The 20,129-nt window shown below is 36.5% G+C and overlaps 1 protein-coding gene across 1 annotated transcript in view; it reads right to left on the bottom strand.

The window, feature by feature from the left end:
• Positions 1-18,399, bottom strand: part of LOC307141861 (NLR family CARD domain-containing protein 3-like) — a gene marked incomplete at its 3' end in the record, with an annotated part of 61,637 nt that extends 43,238 nt beyond the window's left edge. Inside the window, exon 1 of the mRNA XM_079842317.1 lies at positions 18,285-18,399. The remainder of the gene's footprint in view (positions 1-18,284) is intronic.
• Positions 18,400-20,129: the final 1,730 nt, after the last annotated feature.

Raw genomic sequence — 20,129 nt, 5'->3', positions numbered from 1 at the left:
AACATAAACACAGTCAGTTATGTCTATAGTGAAAGTAAAATCGCGTGTCTGTGTATTAGATGTGTAGAGGTCTTACATTGACAGAAGCGCAGCCTTAAGTGAACATGCTGCCGCTAGTCCTTAAAGGGACAGTTCACCTCTAAAACAATGTCATTATTTACTCATCTAATGTTGTTCAAACCTGTATTAATTTCTTCTGTTGAACACAGACAGCTGATGGTAGCCATTGACATTCATATTATTATTTCCTACAATGGGGACCAGCAACTGTTGGTTTCCAACATTCTTTAAAATATATTTTATGTCCAACAGAAGAAAGAACTTTATTCAGGTTTAAAACAACTTGAGCGCCAGTAATTGATGACAGAATTTTCATTTTTGAGTGAACTCTCTCTTTAATTTTACATTTATTCATACACTTTCATGCTGTACTGCTCTGAGCTGCCACTGTAAATCTTTATATATATTTATTTTATATTATACTATACACTAGGAATGTGTACAAGGTTTTTTTTTAAGTAAAGTTTTAAGTAAGGTTTTTCCAAGTCTTTTAAGTAAAATTCAAAAAGAGTATTGCAATAAAAACAAAAAATTGTAATAAAAATAATAATAACTCTTTCTGTTCCTGTCGGCTAAGAATAGAATAGAAAAAAACTGATGTGACAAGCCATCAGAACCGAACCAAAAACGTGGTTAAAAACCGAGGTATGTATTGAACCGTGGACTAACTGTATTGTTGCATCCCTACTGTACAACCAGATATGATTATTATTTATTTATTCATGTTGAACCAGTCCAATATGACTGTCAGTTGAAAACCTTTAAATCTTGTGTTGTAAGAATTTGTTTTATTTGTTATGAATCTATTTTGATGCGTTTTCTGTAACTTTTGTAATTTTACATAGGCTTAAAAATATCGAAATTAATATCGATATCGCAATATTCATTATCGATATCGCAATATCACATTTTTGTGAATATCGTGCACCCCTACTTCAGTGTCACATGACCCTTCACTGATCATTCTCATATGAGGATCTGATGATCAACACACATTATTATGAGTATTATCAGTGTTGAAAACAGCTTCATATTTTGTAGAAGCCGTGATACATTTTATTTTTCAGGATTCTTTGATGAATAGAAAGTTCAAAAGAACAGCATTTATTTGAGATATAAACTTTTGTAAAGATTATAAATGTCTATATGTCTTTTACAAACGTCTTTACTGTCGCTTTGTTTTGATCATTTAATGCATCCTTGCTAAATAAAAATATGAATTTCTTTAAAAAGAAAATCTTATTGAACCCAAACTTTTAAACAGTAGTGTACACTACCATTTATAGGTTTGGGGTCTGTTTGACAACAACAACCAAAAAACTGTGCTACAGTTATATGAGATTAAATAGTAAAAGTGCACATTATCATCTTTTGCCTGAAATAATATGAACAGCAGCTATGCTAATCGTTCTCCTGTTACTCTCCTGTTTCTATCTCAGGATGCACAGCAAGGTTACTAGAGATTACGCCAGCTCCAGTTTGATCCAGCCTCACTCACGAAGACTTCAGATGATTGCAACTATAGATGGAAATGCAAAACTGCCAGATATTGTCCTTATATTGTAATCGTTGGCCCGGTTATACAGACAGCTCTTAGATTAAGCCAGGGTTAGGGCTTAGTTCAATTAGGACAATGTAAGTAGCTTTTTTTTAAATGTGCCTTAGAAAAAAAAACATTACTGGTGTGAATCTTGAGGCAAAACAATGACACTGGCATATTTTAAGATATATCAGGTCAAGTTGCTTTCAGAAAAATTATATCCTAGGGTGTGTTTGACATTGTTCTTTAAGCCAAACACAATCAGAGTTATATTAAAAATGTCCTGGCTCTTCCAAGCTTTATAATGGTAGTGAATGGCTGTTTCTGTTTTGAAGTCCATAAAAGTGCATCTATCCATCATAAAACACGGCTCTGGGCGGTCTGCCGGAAGCTAGATATTTTACTTTATAACATGTTAGATCTGGACATTTTTCTTACACAAACCCATCGATTCGCTTTAGAAGGCCTTGATTAACCCCTGGAGCCGTGTGGAGCACTTTTATAATGGATAGATGCACTTTTATAATGGATAGATGCACTTTTATAATGGATAGATGCACTTTTATAATGGATAGATGCACTTTTATAATGGATAGATGCACTTTTATAATGGATAGATGCACTTTTATAATGGATAGATGCACTTTTATAATGGATAGATGCACTTAATGGATAGATGCACTTTTATAATGGATAGATGCACTTTTATAATGGATAGATGCACTTTTATAATGGATAGATGCACTTTTATAATGGATAGATGCACTTTTATAATGGATAGATGCACTTTTATAATGGATAGATGCACTTTTATAATGGATAGATGCACTTTTATAATGGATAGATGCACTTTTATAATGGATAGATGCACTTTTATGATGGATAGATGCACTTTTATAATGGATAGATGCACTTTTATGATGGATAGATGCACTTTTATAATGGATAGATGCACTTTTATGATGGATAGATGCACTTTTATAATGGATAGATGCACTTTTATAATGGATAGATGCACTTTTATAATGGATAGATGCACTTTTATAATGGATAGATGCACTTTTTTGAGCTTCAAGTTTTGGGCTGCCATTCACTGCCATTATAAAGCTTAGAAAAACCAGGATATGTTTTAATATAACTCTGATTGTATTTGTCTGAAAGAAGAATGCCATATACACCTAGGATGACTTGGGGGGGGGGGGTTAAATCATGGGGTAATGTTCATTTTTGGGTGAACTATCCCTTTAAGACAGCTCAAACATTTTAGTCCGGTACTAGCTTAAAGGGATAGTTCACCCAAAAATGTAAATCCTGTCATTAATTCCTTTCCTCATGTTGTTCCAAACCCGTAAGACCTTCGTTCATCTTCAGACACAAATTAAGATATTTCTGATGAAATCTGAGAGCTATTATATTAATTAATATTAATATTAATTAAATAATGACATTATTCTTTCAGACGAATAAAATCTAAAAAGTTAGGTTACAAAAGTCCAGGCTAATCCAAGCATTATTATAGCAGTAATAGTTGCTCTGTTTTTGAGGTTCATAAAAAGTGCATCTGTCCGTCATATAACTGCTCCACGTGGCTCTGGGGTGTTAATAAAGGCCTTCTGAAGCGAATCGATGCGCTTGTGTAGAAAAATATCCATATTTAAAACTTTATCAAGTAAAGTTCCAAACAATGTAGTGCGTTTATAAACGTGACATCGATGAAATAGTGAATGGCTATACAAAGACGATGGCAATGCTGACTATGTTCAATAACATACTGCAACTGATCCGCATCTTTTGGAACTTTTGGATTTGAAATAAAAAATAACGAATAAATGCTGTGTTTGTGGTATACAACTGCGGATCAGTTGCGCTCTGCAAATGCTGCATATGTGAAAGCACAACAGCGCGTGCGGCTCCATCCCATAAGCACTGCAGACGGAGTGTGTGAAACGGGTGTTAGTTGTGCCCGCTCTTTCCTACAAGGTGTCAGGTTCTCAGAGACTTTGCCACGTAGGTATTTCACAACACTTCAGCTTGTGATTCTTATTAAATGTTGGTCATATTTCATGATTTTTTTTTTTTACCTTTGCAAAGTCTCTCTGAACCTGACCTTGTACTTTTGGAGACTCCATGAAGGTTGCCGTTCTGGAAAATGGTGGCGTTGGTGATTAAAAGGGTTCATGATGGCTTCACACCTATTTTCAAAATAACATGAGTAAATATCGCTTTTAAATTGTAACTTGAGACATTAGATTATATATTACTATAATTTACTTTTATACTTTGTGTATTTGTATGATTTGTTTGATCTAAAATGGTATTCGTAAATGTATTTTGTATGAATAATAAAGCAATTTTTACTGAATGTGATGTGTTTAATAAATTATTACCTATACAGACTAATTTATTTATTGTAATTAAGTACTATGAGATTTTTAAATCATGTAGTAGAAAATGTGTTTGTGTAGCCTATTTATAACGTTGTTTCAATGTTAGGTAGGCAAATCAATTATATCAATTTTATGTTGAATATGTGTTAATTCTATTACGTCTCAACAGAGGTGGGTAGTAACGAATTACATTTACTTCGTTACATTTACTTGAGTAAATTTTTTGGGTAACTTGTACTTTTAGAGTAGATTTAAAGATGGGTACTTTTACTCTTACTCAAGTAAATTTCTTGTGAAAAAACTGTACTTTTACTTAGTTACATTCGGTGGCGTTCCTCCGTTACTGTCAAATGGTAATAATTATATTATATATTTTAAAATAAGTTAATATGACTTTCGCAAGTCTCGCGAAACGTTGGAGAGGCTGCTCGCGAGAGGTTGCTACGCATTACCCGCTTATAAATAGCGCGCGTTTAGTCGGAAGATGATGGCCGAAGCAGAGGAAGATGTGTATGAGCTACGGGAGGCAGATCATCCGTGGCCTCAAGTTCAGTCTATGTTTTCACTCCAAGATGTCAAAAAGAATAGTTTCATAATGCGATGCATGTTGTGTGCACCAAAACGAACTGACATCTCTCAGAATCCAAGAATTCCACCCTGAAAAGAACATGTAGCCGTAAGTGTCACAATGATGCCTATATTTGAACACTATTAACGGTCATTTGGTAACTATGGGAAATTTTCCCTTATTATAATACTATTTCACACACTGTCCGAGTGTTTTCCTCATATGCGCTCTTGTGCAAGCAATGACAAATCGTTTGAATCCTCCAAACAACACACGTCCACGAACAAATGTTCACATCTTCACATTTACATATCCTTTTCTTCACAAAACGAAACAAATTGTATAGCCTAATGTGGCGTCTTGCATTTATACACAAATCCAGACAGACACCTGTCTGTAGTGTAGAAAATACATACAAATAAAAACAGTATTGTATTTTATTCCTACCTAAAGAATAGCCTATATACTTATAAAAATATAAGAACAAAGTATGTTTTAAGAAGAGCTCTAGTTAGCCCAGCACACCATTAATTTACACTGTTTAACCATTAATCACACACACACACACATATATAAATAAATATATATATATATATTAGGGGTGTAACGGTACACAAAACTGACGGTTCGGTACGTACCTCGGTTTTGAAGTCACGGTTCGGTACGGATTTGGTACAGCAGTTTTACAAAATTGCTTTTTATTCATTTTTATTCAACAGTGGTTTAATGAAAAAAATTTGTGTCAGTCCTTAAATTAATTCAGTTATAACTAAAAGTTTCTTAAAGATAATGCTGCAAACTATATAGGGAGCCCTTACTTACATATTGCTATTAAAGATTAACAACAGAGCCCAAACTATTAGCCTAAATTAAGTTGCTATTTATTTTTAGATATAAAAATCAGCACTCATAAGCTTCACATAAGGCAGTTTTTGCATTAACTTCTAAATCTAATTATTATTTTTTTCTCCAATTTGTTGTTGAAATATAATCATTTAGTGGCTGTAATTTTCATGACAGATTTATTTAAACATACATTAAATAAACAAGACATCACTAACAGGCTAAGTGGTATATAATGAATATATAGGCTAATATAGTGCATGTATTCAGTGAAAGAGTTAATCTCTCTAGTAAACTAACAGCTGTGGACACTGAATGACTTCTGAGGTAAACGTGATTCTACACGACCTTGTTTACAAAATGTTTTATTGTCTTTCCGCGGTTGAAACACTGATGGAGTGATTACACAACATATGATACGTTTCAGTAAGTTGTAATGTATCCTCAACATACCTTAATATATTCATTTATATTTATTCCTTCTCAAGCGGCAGCGCGCCAGTGAACGCAATCATCTCTTCCTGATCGCGTTCACTCGCGCGCCGCACGCTGCCGCTTGAAGTTGAACTGATATGCGTCTATCAGTCATGTCACATTAAAGAGCGTTAAAACGGCATTTATCGTTTGAATTTTGTGATAAAATGGACTGAATACTCAATATGTTCGTGTGGGTACTAGGACTGAAGTGTGTTCCGCGCTTTAAACAAGCGGATTGTATTCATATATTGCATTCATAACCGTTCGGTACACGCGCGCACCGAACCGAGAGCCCTGTACCGAAACGGTTCAATACGAATACGTGTACCGTTACACCCCTAATATATATATATATATATACGGTTCATTAGCTTACATTAGTTAACATGAACTAATAATAGGGTTGGGCATCGAGAACCGGTTCCAACTTGGAACCGTTTAAAAAATAACGGTGCCATTGGAATCGTTTAGAAAAGTTGTTTTCGATTCCGATCATCGGTTCCAAACGCGCAAGTTTTCGGAAATGCTTGCCGCGCCCGTTTGTTCTGTTGCAGCCATGGAGCACGGTAAGCGGCGCTCAAAAGTGTGGCTTTATTTCACTTTTAAAAAAAAAACGCCTGGGTTGGCACAGTGCAACACATATGACAAACTTATTTCTTGCACGGGAGGATGCACTACAAATATGTGGTGTATAAATTAACGAGTGTAGCGTGTTTGAAATGCTGCGCAGGTCCTCCTCGGGCAACCCTGTGCTAACCAACCTTATTAAAGGGATAGTTCACCCTGAAATGAAAAATAAGCCTTCTTTTTCTTACCCTGATGTTGTCCCAGTGCCCTATGTCCTATTTAAAATACTGTTCCTGCACGCGCTCCTTCCTATTATGGCAGTGAATGGCGATCAGCTAAAACATTACAAAAAATAAACAAATGTATCACGCAACGATACAGGGAGACGCGCGCCATATGGAAAGTGTTCAGGGGGCACACTATAAGGTTTTGCGAGAAAGAAACCGTATTATTCAGTCAAAACACTGAGCTCGGCCGTTATTCTGAGCGCGCTCCTCTGTGTACACTATGAGCCGTCAGCAGCCGTGCCTAATATAATAACTCGCACTGTTGTTGTCATTGCACCCAGGATAAGCACACACACACACACACACACACACATGCACCATTTTGAGAAATAAAGCTCAATAGAAAAAAAACGCGATTCTCGTCTTTTCTATAACGTATATGATAAGAAATAATACTAATAATAAAACCTCCTGAAGTGAATATTGTGTACCTGTTGTCATGACAATATTGCACGAGGCTACTGCGGCTTGGAGTGCGCACACACAGGAACACGCGCATTTGAACAACAGCTGGGTGAGTAAAAGATGGCTTTATTTTCATTTCAGGGTGAACTAACATTATCCCACCTCGTCATAATCAGGTAGTGTAATAACAAACCCCTTGACCAAATTGCGAATTGTGGTGAACAGCAACGTTACTGAAAAAAATTTCCCCCCTCGTAGATAAATGTAGCTATACGCAAATTGCCCGCGCTAGTAGCAGTCCTAATATGACTGCTGTTAATGCTATTGCTAAACCGGTGGAGACTCGGTGTGAAACTCCATTCACCTTTGCAGCAAAGCAAGTGAAAATGCCAGCGGAGAAAGTCCCAAAACTAAAACTCATTATTGAATCAAAATACAATTTTCCTCTGTGAAATGAGCCTGTGACATGTTGTGACTCCACCCCTCAAAGAATCGGAATCGAGAATCGAAAATAACCGTAATCGAAACTAAGAATTGGAATCGGAATCAGAATCATTCAAATCAAAACGATGCCCAACCCTAACTAATAATGAACTGCACCTATAAAGCACTTATTTATCTTTATGTTAATTTAAACATTTACTAATGCATTATTCAAATATTGTTAACATTAGTCAATGCACTGTGAACTAACATGAATAAACCATGAACAGCTGGATTTTTATGAACTAACGTTGACAAAGATTAACTAATGCTGAACAGAGGTGTTGTTCATGGTTAGTTCATGTTAACTAATACAACCTTATTGTAAAGTGTTACAGAGAGGTGTGTGAAAGCTCTCCAAGTAGCCTGAAATTCAGTGTTTTCGCTTCTTATCAATCAGATCGAAAGTAACTAGTAACTAACTACTTGAGTAGTTTTCTCATCGCATACTTTTGTACTCTTACTCAAGTAAATATTACGATTGTTACTTTTACTTTTACTTGAGTAAATATTTCCGTAAGTACTTGTACTTTTACTTGAGTACAGATTTTGGCTACTCTACCCACCTCTGCGTCTCAACTAATTGAAATCAACATCGTTTCAACGTTAGGTAAGCAAACCAGTTGCATCGATTTTATGTTAGTTTTGAATGGCGTTTCTGACGTTGGTTCAACATTACTTCGATGAGCAAAACGATGCCGGATCGACGTCGGAGACCAACGTCGTTTCGATGTTGATTTAATGTCAGTTGCTATTTGGGTATGACATCATCCAAAATCCCCACAGCAAATCAACTCTAACGCCGGCTTCACACCGCACGCGTTAGCAGGGCTCAGAGCCATAGAGAGAGAGAGTTGCGACAACTCCATAGACTCCAATGGAACGTTTTTTTTTACAGCAATGGTGGCTCGTGGAGACTCAATAGTTCCCGGAAGTAGCAGCCGCGCCATAGAGTTACAGCAGAACAGACCGTTTGTGATGCACTTTTAAAAGGCAAGACGTTTAATCAGTAAGATTTTAAATTATCAGCACATCTTAATCAAAATAACTTGTACATTAAAGCCTGCTTTTGTAGATTATTCATCATTAAAAAAAATTATATTTTAAAAACAACATCGCTGTAACTACATACTCATGCTACATACACATGTCGATGTGTAATAAAATTATTGAAAATCAATGCATTTATTGACTATTAATTACCAAAAACCGCAGTTCTGTCACTGTGACTATCAATTTGAATTGCCCGCCAAAGCACTTCCTGGAACTATTCGAGGTCTACATGAATCACGTGACTATCAAGCGTTTTGAACTTCCGTTGTCGCAACTCTCTCTCTCTATGGCTCTGGCAGGGCGTAAGCAGCGCAGGAGCGGAGCGTATGGAGTGTGGGAGCCGCGCGCACCCTTTGTGCTTTCACACTGGCAGCGTTTGTCGCGCGCAGCTGAACTGCGGCTTGTATATTGCAAATACAGACGAATATCGTCCATTGTCACCTTTCCTGGTGTTCTCCCCCGACCCCTGTCTGTCTCGTGCTTTGATTTATGATAGGCAGCATGCTTCCTCCACGTCTAAAATAAATATATATATATTATATATATATATATATATATATATATATATATATATATATATATATATATATATATATATATATATATATATATATATATATATATATATATATATATATATATATATATATATATATATATATATATATATATATATATATATATATATATATTAGAGCTGCAACTAACGATTCTTTTTTCTGTCGACTAATCTAACGATTATTTTTTCGATAAGTCGACTAATCTAACGATTATTTTTCCGGATTAATCTTATGATTCTTTTTTACTGATTATTGTATTTCAAAGAGGGTAGTGAATTTGTATATTATTTTAACATGAAATCAATGAATGATGACAATATTAATTGTATTTCAGGAAGGGTAGTGTACATATTATGCCATTTTATAATGAAATATATGAACACAAGAAGCTTTTTAAACATAAGATATAATGATACTATTTATCATAAAATGTATATCATAAAAAAGTTGTTTACTATAGTAGTTGAGTATGATTTACTTATTGATTTGTGTCAATAGTAAACGAAAATGCACTTGTATTTATCTGCAAAGGGTTCACATACAGGAGCTTTCAGCATAGTTTTAATGTATAACTAGTCGTCTATTTTGAAGATACATGTGCATAAACAACAACTAAAGCTGCCAGAAGTTTTTGCCCAAACTTCAAAGACACATTTAAATGATGAAAGCTAGAGGCATATCTTAACTTTAATGTTACTTTAATCATGCAAACTACCTATATACTAGGGCTGCACAATTAATCGAATTTTAATCACGATCACGATTTTGCCTTCCCACGATCAAATTCGCGTGATCGAGCGATATTTAAAATGCGTCATTCATTCACGCTTTGTATTAAAGGTTTTTTTTTTTTTCAAAGCCAGTCTAGCGCGCTGTAAAGCCGCTGTCTGATCACGTGCGTCCATGCACCAATCAGAGTTGTTCCCTGCACCGCGCAGCAGCTCAGTCAGTTTCCAGATGTAGACAATCACAGACAGAAGACAGAGTAGCGTGAGGAAAATACCACAACAGATAACAGGCTATAATCTATCTTAACAAAGAAAAAATGTCTAACGTAGCAGAGGGAGCGGCCGAGATCGTCATCCATTGTGTGGAAACATTTTGGGTTTCAGAGGGTTGCCACCCGTCCCGTAAAATACGGAATCGTCCCGTATTTACAAGCAAAATGACGCGTTCCGTATCAAACCAATACGGGACGCGATTTGTTCCGTATTTTACACAGGTCCACACGTAGTTCAACAAACACACAAGGATTTTGCAGTGTGGAGAATACTTATAGCAAATATAAACAAATCAATTTCACAATAAGTAGTACAGGAGCTCATTTGTGCGTGATTGCGTTTTAGCGGCTTTGTTGCCATAGCGGCGGAGTCTGGAGAACTTGCGCTGTGCCAGAGTGTGCCTGTAAACTTGCCGGTTTTTAAAAACATGTCGAGCTCGCGTCGCGTCCACCGTTTAAACGCAAGAGGATCTCCAGATATAGAGCTGAATATCAAAAAGGTATCAATGGGTCTGTCCAGTAACTCAGGATGAACCTCAGGCCAACTGCACACTTTAGAGAAGCTTCAGTGTCTCAGACTGACTGACTTAAAGCAACAGCGCTGACACACACATCTGTGCTTCTAAAGGTAGCCTATAGCTTTTTTTAATGGATAATATCTTAATATAATATTATCAGAGCTTTGCAGACAAAATTATTATTTTTTTAGACAGGTTAATTAATAGATTATAGCCTAATAAATGTAATTATTAATTTATAATTTAGCTACGCTATAATCATACATAACCAATAATCCTGTCATATAAAGTTTATGACATTTAAAAAAAATGTTTGATAAAAATGGGACAAATAATTACATGATAATATAGTCATAATTTAAGTAAATTAATTTAAAAAAATTACATTTTTGAAATTCAAAAAAGTGATTACTGGTTCAGAATGACTGCTTAAAGGGACAGTTCACCCAAAAATGAAAATTCTGTCATTTTCTCACCCTCAAGTTGTTCCAAACATGTACACATTTCTTTATGATGTTGAACACATAGGAAGATTACTATGGAAGTCAATGGTGCCCCCAAAGAAGCCTGGTTACAAACATTCTTCTAAATATCTTCTTTTGTGTTCAGCAGAACAAAGAAACTCATACAGGTCTGGAACATCATGAGGGCGAGTAAATGATGACAGAATTTTCATTTTGGGTGAAATATCCCTTTAAAGTGCACCAAATAGGCTACTAAAAAGTTCTTTAGAAATAAATAAAATAATCAAATGTAAAATAATATAAAATGTGTTCTGTTGCAAGTTCACATACTTGATCTCATGTTTTCTTATGGTTTATTATTGAGCTGTAAAGTTGTCAATGTAGAAATAATCATTTCATGACGTGTTTTTTTTTTTTTTGGGGGGTCGTGAATGGGTGTCCCTTATTTTGCCACACCAAAGGTGGCAACCCTACAAGTGACACAAAACAAGAACAGGTCATATGCAAAGAGTGCCATAAAGTTGTTTTGGCACCACAAAGCAACACAACGAACCTCTTTAACCACTTAAAAAAACACCATAAAGTTCAATACGATGAATGTATGAGGGCCAAGAAATGCGTTGCAAAGACTAATCATCCCACAACATCTCAGACATCCATCGAAGCGAGCCTCTTTAGCGCATCACCATACCCATCCACCTCTCAAAGACACAGTGAAGTAACAAATGCAGTCGCATTTCATTTGGCTAAAGACATGTGCTCAATAAACACGGTGACAAACGAAGGCTTCAAACTCTTGGTCAACACTCTGGATAAACGATACGTGATCCCCTCGCGTAATTATTTTTCAAAGGTGGCACTACCTGCGATGTACAGAAAACGCAGAGGGGAAATAGAGCGTGATCTTGCCAATATTCTTTTCGCCATAGTTCTTCTGCCTTGAAATGTTCTTATTTGGTTACATTCTGTTATGGAATATTTGTTTCTTATTGATTGTATATTTTATTTTTAGTTTTATTCACATCCATTATGCAGGTAAAACTTAAGTTTATATTTTGCTTCCTAAAATATATTTACACATTGTAAAATGTAAAATAGTGCCCTGTTGAAGTTTTGCTACATTTTCTTTATTGTTTTAATTTATTTTAATTTATTCTTTAAGGAGATTCACTGAATTTGGTGAATAAGAGGACCTATTTTATTTTGATGCACATATCTGTACATTAGCAGGAATGTTGCACAATATGGATGTGAAGGCAGTAAATGTAATTAGCTTGTGTGACAATAAAAAATTGTTTTGGTTAAAATCAACAAATAATCGTGATAATTAATCGTGATTTCAATATTGATCAAAATAATCGTGATTATCATTTTGGCCCTTATCGTGCAGCCCTACTATATACAGCATGTTATTATGCATATGTGTTTGGGACAGAGGGGAACCAGGTCGCATTAACAGCAGATATATGCAGCCCATAATAAATAAAAGCACGAGACGTACTGGGGTCGGAGAAGAACCCCGGAAAATGTGACCGTCTGTTGCAAAACACGCGCCACGGTTCAGCTGCACGAGAGAACACTGGCAGGAGGGTTGCCAGGTTTTTACAACAAAACCCACCCATTCGTTACTCAAAACTAGCCCAAAACAAGCCCAATCGCGTTTCGGGGAGGTTCTCTGGTAAACATCGCGTTCGGGGGGTTAAATATGTGTGTTTTTATTGCAGGGCTGCCTGCTAAAATTCTCATTCCCGGGGCTAAATATCACATAGTTGGGATCACTTCAACCCGCGGACATGAGACACAGCCCGCGGCAACAGTGTAGAAGTAGCCCAATACCGCTGAAAAAACGCGGTCTTGGCAACACTGACTGCAGTGTGAAAGCTCCCGCTCTCCACACACACATCTCCTGCTCTGCCACCGCGCGCAGTGTGAAACCGGCATTACAGAGCGAACAAAGTACAGTTTTACTCGGCTTCTGTTTAAAGTACTCCCACACTTTTGAATGTCGCGGTCTGGCTTTATATGATAAATGATCATTTTCACTATGCCCGGGAGCAGAAGCTGCCATTATTCTAGATCTTCTGTTCCATTCTAGAACGTAAATAATGTGCCGCCGACGCGTCGACGCATTTCACGCACATTTCACGCATTTCACGTCGTTGCAGCCCTAATATATATATATATATATATATATATATATATATATATATATATATATATATATATATATATATAATAAATAATAATATATATATATATATATATATATATATATATATATATATATATATATATATATATATATATATAAGAAGAAGAAAAGTAACCTTTAAAGTTCAGATAAGCCTCTAGTTTTAATCATTAAACGGACCTTTCAAGTTTGGGCATAAACTTCTGGCAGTGTTGTGTTTTCGTGTATTTTATACATTTTTTCACAGCGCTGGATGTCATATGGTGATTGTGAAACACATGGTACACTTCACTACATGTTTTCAAGGTGGAATGCGTTATTTTGCATGTTAATAAGGTCAATTTTAATCAAAACAATATACTGTGGCTTTAAATCAGCGTGAGCAGCGCGGCAAAAATAGACTCGGCGCCGAAACGATCGCGGCCCTGCTGCTTCTGCTTTGCTTCCGCTACACGGTGTGTGTGAGTGTGTGTGTGTGTGTGTGTGTGTGTGTGTGTGTGTGTGTGTGTGTGTGTGTGTGTGTGAGAGTATGGCGTTCCGATGGGTTCTTTAATATGACTTTGCAACATGCACTCGTCTCAACGAACGTCTCACTCAACGTCTTAACTTTTTTTTTTATTCTGCTATTTATTCCATTCAATCTAAGACGCAGACGAGGCGTAGACGTGACGTAGACGTCACGCAAATCACGTGTGGCAGTGAAGTGTCCACTCAGACGTTACACGTCATTCACGTGTAGCAGTGAAGTTATAATTAAATTTTTTCGCTAACACGTAGTATAATATGGCGTTCCGATGGGTTCTTTAATATGACTTTGCAACATGCACTCGTCTCAACGAACGTCTCACTCAACGTCTTAACTTTTTTTTTTATTCTGCTATTTATTCCATTCAATTTAAGACGCAGACGAGGCGTAGACGTGACGTAGACGTCACGCAGACGTCACGCAAATCACGTGTGGCAGTGAAGTGTCCACTCAGACGTTACACGTCATTCACGTGTAGCAGTGAAGTTATAATTTAATTTTTTCGCTAACACGTAGTATAACACGCTACTCAACACGGCTCAGTGCAGTGTGTCAGCGAATGCACAATTTACTTTCTCTTCACTCATTCCTCTCAATGAACGTGACGTCTGCGTCTGTGATTTTATTTGAGTGTGTAAATGCGTGCGTGAATTATATATTAAATGATATTATATAAATATATATATATATATATATATATATATATATATATATATATATATATCAGTCTAAGTTTGGCTATGTATCAGTCATGTTATCAGTCTAAGTTGTATAAACTATAAAGTTGTATTAATATAAAGTTAAGTCCTTTTTTACAGTCATTTTATGGTTTAGGATGTTTCCATAAACACTGATATCACCCTGTGCAGGTCTTAGATGCCTTAAAATAGATTTTTAGTGTAGGTGATTAATAAATAATTGTGCATATTTTTAATGCCTAAAAATTAACGTTTCCATATCTTTTCATTTAATTGTTTATTCATGTATAGTAATGATTTATAAAAAGAAAACTAAAACCAGTGTGAAATAAATGTTAAAAGCAGGAATAAGAAATTAATTTTACAATTGTACTTTTCCTGCAGGTACTAAACATCTGCAATGTTTAGTCTGGTGTCCACAAATAACAACGGACCTTTCGCAAAAACAGTAGTATGAAACAGAGCTTACAATTTATTTTTATTTTTTTTACATTTTAAGAAACCCAATCAATAAATAGACCCACTGTTTTGTGACTTTACTGTGTAGCCTATAGTCTCAGTTCAAGCAGTAGCTATACGTGCACTGATCGATCATCTCTTCTAGCACATCAATATGTTGTTTAAGTGTGATAAAAACCAAGGCAGAATTGAAAGAGTATCCCTGGCTCTAAAATGTTAATTCTCTGCTAAATTATATGCTAAATAATAATAATGAACTGCTCTTCATTATTAGTTCTTCATAAGTATCTGTGGATATGTTGACAAGAAACAACAGTAAACAAAACTTTTAGATATGATAATTTGTGTAAATTAAAATTTGGTATTTGGAATAAAAAATCTATAGCTACACAAGCAAGGTAAAAGCACTTAATTGCTAATAAAACATAATTGAAGATCAGTGGGGAAAAAATAATAAAGAATGAATTGTGTGGAATGTACTGGAAACCCCTTTAAGGCAAACGCAGACGTCACGCTCGGCAGACGCAGGCGAAACGCTCGGCAGACGCAGACGTCACGTTCGGCAGACGCAGACGAGACGTTCATTGAGAGGAGTGCATGTTGCAAAGTCATATTAAAGAACCCTTCGGAACGCCATAGTATAACACGCTACTCAACACGGCTCAGTGCAGTGTGTCAGCGAATGCACAATTTACTTTCACTTCACTCATTCCTCTCAATGAACGTGACATTTGCGTCTGTCTTATACCGTGACGTCTGCGTCTGTGATTTTATTTGAGTGTGTAAATGCGTGCGTGAATTCTTGTTTAATCCCACAAAGATAATACGTGGGGAAACGTTTTTGATAGCCTTTATAGGCCTATATATATATCAGTCTAAGTTGTATATATCAGTCATGTTATCAGTCAAAGTTGTCTAAGTTGTTTAAACTATAAAGTTGTATTAATATAAAGTTAAGTCCTTTTTTACAGTCATTTTATGGTTTAGAATGTTTCCATAAACACTGATATCACCCTGTGCACTGTGCAGGTCTTAAATGCCTTAAAATAGATTTTTAGTGTAGGTGATTAATAAATAATTTTGCATATTTTTAATGCCTAAAAATTAACGTTTCCATATCTTTTCATTTAATTGTTTATTCATGTATAGTAATGATTTATAAAAAGAAAACTAAAACCAGTGTGAAATAAATGTTAAAAGCAGGAATAAGAAATTAATTGTACAATTGTACTTTTCCTGCAGGTACTAAACATCTGCAATGTTTAGTCAGGTGTCCACAAATGACAACGGACCTTTCGCAAAAACAGTAGTATGAAACAGAGCTTACAATTTATTTTACATTTTAAGAAACCCAATCAATAAATAGACCCACTGTTTTGTGACTTTACTGTGTAGCCTATAGTCTCAGTTCAAGCAGTAGCTATACGTGCACTGATCGATCATCTCTTCTAGCACATCAATATGTTGTTTAAGTGTGATAAAAAACAAGGCAGAATTGAAAGTGTATCCCTGCTTTAAAATGTTAATTCTCTACTAAATTATATGCTAAATAATAATAATGAACTGCTCGTCTTTCTCTTTTACATTTACATGTATTCATTTAGCAGACTCTTTTATCCAAAGTTTGAGGAATAAGGCATAGGGAGGGATTTGGAGGTGTAACTGTTTTTATAATTCTGTTAACTGTCAGATCGCCTGTCAATCAAACTTCGGCGAAACTCAGTTAAAAACTAAATATTACAACTATAAAATTATTACAAATTATAAATATTATGTACGTTAGCTAAATTACCCCGAATGTTTACTACGTTATTTTGTGTTGGTCAAGAGACTCCAAGTGGTGAATACAAACATGAACATTAAACATAAAAACTTTTCTAGCATGAGTTCTTCATAAGTATCTGTGGATATGTTGACAAGAAACAACAGCAAACAAAACTTTTAAATATGATAATTTGTGTAAATTAAAATTTGGTATTTGGAATAAAAAAGCTATAGCTACACAAGCAAGTATAAGCATTTCATTGCTAATAAAACATAATTGAAGATCAGTGGGGAAAAAATAAAAAAGAATGAATTGTGTGGAATGTACTGGAAACCCCCATAAGGCAAACGCAGGCGAAACGCTCGACAGACGCAGGAGAAACGCTCGGCAGACGCAGGCGAAACGCTCGACAGACGCAGGCGGAACGCTCGGCAGACGCAGGCGGAACGCTCGGCAGACGCAGGCGGAACGCTCGGCAGACGCAGGCGAAACGCTCGACAGACGCAGGCGAGACGCTCGACAGACGCAGGCGAAACGCTCGACAGACGCAGGCGAAACGCTCGGCAGACGCAGGCGAAACGCTCGACAGACGCAGGCGAAACGCTCGACAGACGCAGGCGAAACGCTCGGCAGACGCAGGCGAGACGCTCGACAGACGCAGGCGAGACGCTCGGCAGACGCAGGCGAGACGCTCGGCAGACGCAGGCGAAACGCTCGACAGACGCAGGCGAAACGCTCGACAGACGCCCGTCCAAGCGTATATGAACACTTTGGCTTGCCATAGGCGAAACGCTCGACAGACGAAGGCGAGACGTTCATTGAGACGAGTGCATGTTGCAAAGTCATATTAAAGAACCCTTCGGAACGCCATATGAGAGAGAGTGAGTGTGTGTGTCGATCGCGGCCCTGCTGCTCCTGCTCTGCGTGCGGTGTGTGTGTGTGTGTGTATGCTCTAGTCTGTTAACATGGGCGCAGAAAAAAATACGCCCTGCTAACGCGAGCGGTGTGAAACCGGCGTAAGACTGAGACTGAAGATTTAGTCCTACACTTCACTTAAAGTATGATTGAGATGCTTGATAACTAACTTTTAAGAATTGTTTTATCTTAAGTCAATTCTTAGCAGAGTTCTCGAGTAATTCTCAGAGACTTGATAAATACGGGCCCTGACGTCTGTCCTAAACAAACGTGGATATTTCCTCTAAATGTTCACATTTACAGCTTTTATATCTCAGACTGTAAAGAATCCGTAGATGAATGTCAACTAAAGCAGAATCCCTACAGCTCGACATCATTATAATCCTGAAGATGAACTGGAGCACTTTTACATGCGTCACAACTCCATCAAATGTCCGCTAAAGTTTAAAGATGAGTTTATTATGAGAGCGATGGAGCAATAATATGACATGATATCAGAAGATGATAACTGAACTTACCGAAATGTGATGGTTATGTCCGGTTATGAAGACAGATTACAGTTTTAATTCCAAATGTTTGCTTGTCATTAGAGTCGAGTCTTTACTTTCGGTTTTGATGACTTCCTGTTTCCTCAGAATACGCATGCGCAGATGCTGCTTCCCTTTCGTCAGTGGTTTTTATCAAACGAGGAGCATTACCGCCATCTTCTGGACTGAGGTGTGAACTCATTGGGATGTAATTTTATAAACTGTGTGGGAAAACAACACAAATTCTGAAGTTTCAAGCTGAGTTTCTCTCAGAAATATCATAACATCCTTAATTATAGATTGTGATCCAGGCACTCAATAGAGTTTTTAAATTAATTTCCCATTGCCGTCTCTCGTTCTCTCCTTTTTCCAGAACACTTTCTACATGTCAAGAGTACATGTGTGACATTTTCAACATGTCCACAATGAAGGCATAATCCAGTCTGATGTTGTCCTATTACATTTCAGCAGCTATTTAATCTTGTGCCCTATTCTCAACCTTGTTCTCATGGTTTCCTCCTGCCGTCCCAGACTACGCTGCTTTATAACCATCACTTCTTTCTGAATGTTGTAGAAATCTCCTCCCGATCCCATATATCCTGCCACATCTGATGAATATAATCTTTAATGATGACTTTAATCTCTGATTTGCTAAGTGGAACTTGTATGTTTATATGCTCTGCCTTTAACGCATCAACCTTCTCATTTCCCTCAATACCCACATGTGTCGGAACACAAACAAATATAAACTCATTTGATTTATCTCCATTAAAAGATCTCGTCTACATACAGATGTTCCAGTCTGAGGACTTGATCAAGAAGACACTCTGAACAGATGACAGATGCCTTATGTGCTTTAACTTCCTCGAAAATAATGGCCATTATTTCAGCTGTAGAAACTGAGAGCTGATCTGATGGTGGATGTTAACATTATATTTTGGGATGAATAGCTGCGCCTGTTTTGCCAGTGATTGGATCTTTGGATGCATCTGTATATATTTGTTTTGAGTCTTCATACCTCATTTTTATGTACTGTTGTATGCTTTTATATATGACTTATATATGACTATATTTTTCTATCATTAGGGGCCAAACACAGAAAATCTAATTTTACAAAGCACTTGCAAAAATCATAAAAGTGGTCTCGTTAGATTCAGGACGGCGTGCCGAGTTGTCTGATATCCAATATTACATATGGTTTGTGCAGTGTGGTAATTTAGCGCTTAAAAAACATTAGCTGATATCTTCGAAACCGCTAGTCTGATCGAGACGAAACCAGCGTCAGAAGTTCGGAAACATAGGTCAATCTCTAATGCACAAATGTTAAAATATTGATAGTAAGGGGGAGTAAAATCCAATCAAAGTCAGGTGTCAGTCATTTTTACGTGTTTTTTCATATAAAATGTCTATAACTCCAAAACAAAATGAGATATTTTCACCAAAATTGACACACACACATATGCGCTCACTCCGAGGACACATAAAACAATAGTAGGATTGTGCCTCTTGGTGGCGCTCTCCGGTTGTTAAGTCTGACGTCACGCTTCCGGGTCCAAACGCTCTCTCATACCAGAAGAAAAACAACAAACGGTGCTAATATACACACACAATGTGGTTTAATACTACAAAAAATCTCCATACCAAAATTCCAGATGGCCAGACAGTGATTCATCTTTTACAAATCTTTAAAACATTATTATTGTCTGTGACGCTGTGAGCACAGAGACTGTAGACTGTAAGTATTTAAAATATTCAACTTTTTAAAATGTTTGATGTTTAATATGAATAAATAGCGCTCATAAACGGCCGTTGATGGCATTCTCAAGTGAAACGAGT

The sequence above is a fragment of the Gobio gobio genome (assembly GCF_949357685.1).
Source record: "Gobio gobio genome assembly, chromosome: 18".
NCBI lineage: Eukaryota > Metazoa > Chordata > Actinopteri > Cypriniformes > Gobionidae > Gobio > Gobio gobio.
The sequence above is the reverse complement of the archived record's forward strand: the minus strand, read 5'-3'. Positions and strand labels throughout refer to the sequence as shown.